The sequence below is a fragment of the Schistocerca americana genome, chromosome 3 (assembly GCF_021461395.2).
Source record: "Schistocerca americana isolate TAMUIC-IGC-003095 chromosome 3, iqSchAmer2.1, whole genome shotgun sequence".
NCBI lineage: Eukaryota > Metazoa > Arthropoda > Insecta > Orthoptera > Acrididae > Schistocerca > Schistocerca americana.
The window spans coordinates 588,758,389-588,763,826 of NC_060121.1; the positions used below are offsets into that span (position 1 = coordinate 588,758,389).

The 5,438-nt window shown below is 54.3% G+C and overlaps 1 non-coding gene across 1 annotated transcript; it reads right to left on the reverse strand.

The window, feature by feature from the left end:
* Positions 1 to 4,486: 4,486 nt before the first annotated feature.
* On the reverse strand, positions 4,487 to 4,641 carry LOC124608368. Its single transcript, XR_006979035.1, has one exon. It is a non-coding gene; the product is annotated as a 5.8S ribosomal RNA (ribosomal RNA).
* Positions 4,642 to 5,438: the final 797 nt, after the last annotated feature.

Sequence of the window (5,438 nt, forward strand, 5' to 3'; positions counted from 1 at the left end):
TACTTTCGCTAGTACAGATAGTAGACATATGGGCCGATATGATTTTGGTTCATCTCTAGGCTTTTCATGGGACTTGAGCAATATGCACACTAGTCCTTTCTTCCATGGCTCTGGTACAGTATGTTCCTGAAGGCAAGAGTTGAATACATCCATTAGGAGATCTAGATGTGTGCGCCACATTCTTTTGATTATTAGGTCATCAATACCATCAGGGCCTGTAGTTTTCTTCGGTTTACATGCTCTGATGGCAGCGCCTACTTCCTCTCTCAGAAAGTCTGGTGCGTTTTCTATATTGTTGTACCTTATGTTTTCCGCTTTAACTTCTTCCTGATGAGCTGTATCCTCCTCTGATTTGTCATCGGGCAGAAGTGAGCACAGTAGATGCTGGATTGTGTCCTCCCACGTCATTGTTTGGGTCTGGTTTAGAAGTGTTATGTTGCTGAGGACGTTTTCTGTACCTGTTTTTGGTCGGAGTATTTTTTGAGTTGCTGGTTAGGGATTGTTGTTGTCACAGTCAGATACCCACTTTTCCATGCATCCTCTTTAGCAATGGTGATCTGTTTTGTGCATTCATTTCGTTTTCTGTTGTACTCTTGTTTTGCTGCTTCGATTTCTTCTGCAGTTCCATTTCTGCGGGCGTTTTGCAGGGTTCGCCGTGCTGACATTGTGTTTTGTCGCTGTAGTCTGAGTGTCTCGTTCAACCATGGTATAGAGTGCTGTAGCCAGGTATTTCTTCTCATCGATTGTTTGCAGCTAGCTCGTACTGCCCCTTCCAGGCATCGGACCTTCTCATTAACATCCATTGCTTGGATAGTCTCCAGGTTTCCTATTTCCTTTGCAAAGCACTGATCAAAAATTGCCCATTTTGCAAGTTGTGTGTTGTATTTTTCATGCACTACAGCTGTTCTGTTTCTCTGTTGTGGGGCAATTTCATATGTTATGGCCCTGTGATAGGGACAGCGGGAATCTCGTTAATCCATTCATGCGCATCACTAATTAGATGATGAGGAATTTGGCTAGATTAAGAGAGGTCATAGTTAACTCACGCCGTTTACCCGCGCCTTGCTTGAATTTCGTCAACGTTGACATTCAAAGAGCACTGGGCAGGAATCGCTTTTGGACGGAGGCTGGAGACTGAACGGGGTACCCCCCACAAGCACCAACCACACGACCCGACTCCCGGGAACCCCAGCTAACGAGTAGACGTGAGTGTCACCGTACCACAGCAGGGTGGTCACCGACGAGAACCGCCAGATCGCTTACCCAGCCGGACCTGTGGGATGACCTTCGTATTGCGCCTGAACCCCAGGCGGCAGGGACACTAGGGACACGGCGGAAAGAACAACGCCGCCACCTAGTGTGGGAGTAGTCACCGGGGACGACACCCGGCGGCCGCCAGAAATGAAGGCGCAGGCTATCGGCACTGATATATAAAAAATGGGCCGTTCGCCAAACGCACAACAAAAACCTACCGGGCGGCCGCCACGGTAACAATAGCCACAGGACCTGCGTCCCAGGTGCAGTGAGAAAGGTTAGAACCACCAGTCTCGGTCGCACCTATGCCCCTCCGTGAAGCGGTTACTGTGCGGGTGTACCCGATGGGTTAATGTCCAGTCATCCTGAAGGGGATACCTGGACGGCGCCCGAATGAAGTCCAATGTAGTGGAAATCACATTGCGTCAACACCCTCTAGGGCCATCGCAGTGCTTTGTTTTAATTAGACAGTCGGATTCCCCCAGTCCGTGCCAGTTCTGAGTTGATCGTTGAATGGCGGCCGAAGAGTATCCTCGCACCTGCACGCCCACGGAGGAACACACTAAGGCGGACGCGGCCTCGCCGCAAGGAAGATCCATGGGAGGCCAAGGGACAGGACCGAGCTTGGACCCTGCACGCAGGTTGAAGCACCGTTGCGCAAACGAAGCGCAGGCGCGCCGATCCTGCACCACCGGCCTGCACGAGTCCGACCAACAGTGAGAGCAGACCACGGCCGCGCTAAATGCCCGCACTTACTGGCACCCCTACGGCACTCACCTCGCCCAGGCCTGGCACGTTAGCACTGACCCAATTCCCGACCAAGCCTGACTCGCCCCGATCCTCCAAGCCAATCCTTATCCCGAAGTTACGGATCCAATTTGCCGACTTCCCTTACCTACATTATTCTATCGACTAGAGGCTCGTCACCCTGGAGACCTGCTGCGGATATGGATATGAACTGGCGCAACACCTCCACGTGGCCCTCTCCTGGATTTTCAAGGTCCGAGGGAAAGATCGGGACACTGCCGCAACTGCGGTGCTCTTCGTGTTCCAAACCCTATGTCCCTGTTAGAGGATTCCAGGGAACTCGAACGCTCATGCAGAAAAGAAAACTCTTCTCTAATCTCCCGATAGCGTCTCCGGGTCCTATTGGGTTACCCCAACGAGCATCTCTCAAAGAAGGGCCCGACTTGTATCAGTTCTGCTGCCGGGTTTCCAAATAGGAACCGAATTCCCTTTCGCCCAACGGGGGCCAGCACAAAGTGCATCATGCTATGACAGCCCCCATCAACATCGGATTTCTCCTAGGGCTTAGGATCGGTTGACTCATGTGCAATGGCTGTTAACACGAAACCCTTCTCCGCATCAGCCCTCCAGGGCCTCGCTGGAGTATTTGCTACTACCACCAAGATCTGCACCAACGGTGACTCCAGTCAGGCTCACGCCCAGACCCTTCTGTGCTCACCACCACGACCCTTCTACTCGTCAGGGCTTTTCGACCGGCCACAAGGACCGGCCATGACTGACAGACTGACGGCCGAGTATAGGCACAACACTTCGCGCCATCCATTTTTAGGGCTAGCTGCTTCGGCAGGTGAGTTGTTACACACTCCTTAGCGGATTCCGACTTCCATGGCCACCATCCTGCTGTCTTAAGCAACCAATGCATCCCATGGTTTCCCCTGAGCGTCGATTCGGGCGCCTCAACTCGGCGTTTGGTTCATCCCACAGCGCCAGTTCTGCTAACCAAAACTGGCCCACTTGGCACTCCGATCCGAGTTGCTTGCTCGTGGCTTCAGCATATCAAGCAAGCCATAGATCTCAACCATTTAACGTTTGAGAATATGTTGAGGTCGTTTCGTCCCCAGCTCCGACGACCGATTTGCACGTCAGAATCGCTACGTACCTCCATCAGGGTTTCCCCTGACTACATCCTGGCCAGGAATAGTTCACCATCTTTCGGGTCCCAACGTGTACGCTCTAGGTACGCCTCACCTCGCAATGAGGACGAGATGCCCCAGGAGGGTGGAGGCCGCCGCCCCGTGAAGGGTGGGGAAGCTCCATCCTCCCTCGGCCCGCACAAGGCGAGACCTTCACTTTCATTATGCCTTTAAGTTTCGTACAGCCCAATGACTCGCGCACATGTTAGACTCTTTGGTCCATGTTTCAAGACAGGTCGCAAAATTGTCCAAAGCTGAAGCGCCGCTGACGGGAGCGATTATTCCGCCTGAGAGCATCCCGAGGCAACATCGGCGCGTGTCCAGGACCAGGCTAGGTAGGTACATTATCCGGGAAGAACCGCGCGTTCTTTCCGGCTGCCCGAGCGCCCAAAGGGGCGAATCGACTCCTACAGTTATACTGCCGAGCAGCCAGCCAGGACACCGGGGCTCTGCCCAACAGACGCGAACCGAGGCCCGCGGAAGGACAGGCTGCGCACCCGGTCCGTAGGCCGGCATCAAAGCGGGTCGCGACGTCCTACTATGGCAGAAGTGCGGCCCACCGCACACCAGAACGGCCCCACCTCGCGGCGAGTGGAAAGGCAACCGGACACGACCCCGCCGCGGATTGCTCCGCTTGCGCGGCCGCCCCATCTTCCGAGGGTGGTGGCAAGTGGCCGGATGGGCGTGAATCTCACCCATTCGACCTTTTGGACTTTCAAGTTTACCCCACAACGGTTTCATGTACATTTGAACTCACTCTTCAAAGTTCTTTTCAACTTTCCCTCACGGTACTTATTCGCTATCGGTCTTGTGGTCATATTTAGTCTCAGATGGAGTTTACCACCCACTTGGAGCTGCACTCTCAAGCAACACGACTCGAAGGAGAGGTCCTGCCGACGCTCACACCGGCCGCTACGGGCCTGGCGCCGTCTACGGGCCGTGGCCTCATTGAAGTTGGACTTGGGCTCGGCGCGAGGGGTCGGGGTAGTGGACCTTCCCAAACACCACATCCCACGACAGGCGGCAGCCTGTGGGGTTCAGTGCTGGACTCTTCCTCGCCGCTACTGGGGGAATCCTTGTTAGTTTCTTTTCCTCCGGTTAGTAATATGCTTTCATTCAGTGGGTAGTCTCGCCTGCTCTGAGGTCGTTGTACGAGGCAGTAAAAGTATGCGAACTGCCAGGTGACGGGCGCGCATCGCACGTTTAAGGAGACGTGGCCGGCCCCACAGGCGGCCACGGCACTCCCAGGTCTCCGAAGCGGGGCAAACCCCGCGCTCTTCAGTATACGTAACCGACCCTCAGCCAGACGTGGCCTGGGAACGGAATCCATGGACCGCAATGTGCGTTCGAAACGTCGATGTTCATATGTCCTGCAGTTGACATGTCGACGCGCAATTTGCTGCGTTCTTCATCGACCCACGAGCCTAGTGATCCACTACCCTGGGTGATCTTTTTTAGTTTCCACTGTCTCTTTCAAAACAGTTGCATAGGCGGGACTGAGGCGTTTGACGGCCCCTATTCCAGTGTTTTGTCCAACGGCCTCACGGCCAATGGGCGTCATACGGCTCCACAACGGAGCGGACAGGCAGTCGGGCGAAAGTAATTCAAAACCGGCGCCAGGCGCCAGGTGCTGCAGGCCAGCCGCTCCAGAGCTTCAACGCTCGAACCACTCAACATTTCAGTTAGTTTTGACAAGCATGCGTGGTTCCGCGCGCGGCGCACGGCTACTGCGAGCCGTACAGGTAGCGTGTTGCGCGACACGACACGCACTAGTCGGTAATGATCCTTCCACAGGTTCACCTACCGAAACTTTGTTACGAAGTTTACTTCCTCTAAATGATCAAGTTTGGTTATCTTTCCGGTAGCATTGGCAACGACAGAGTCTATGCCGCGTACCAGTCCAAAGACCTCACTAAATCATTCAATCGGTAGTAGCGACGGGCGGTGCGTACAAAGGGCAGGGACGTAATCAACGCGAGCTTATGACTCGCGCTTACTGGGAATTCCTCGTTCATGCGGAACAATTGCAAGCCCCAATCCCTAGCACAGAGGAGGTTCAGCGGGTTACCCCGACCTTTCGGCCTAGGAAGACACGCTGATTCCTTCAGTGTAGCGTGCGTGCGGCCCAGAACATCTAAGGGCATCACAGACCTGTTTTTGCTCAATCTCGTGCTGCTAGAAGCCGCCTGTCCCTCTAAGAAGAAAAGTAATCGCTGACAGCGAGAAGGATGTCACGCGACTTGT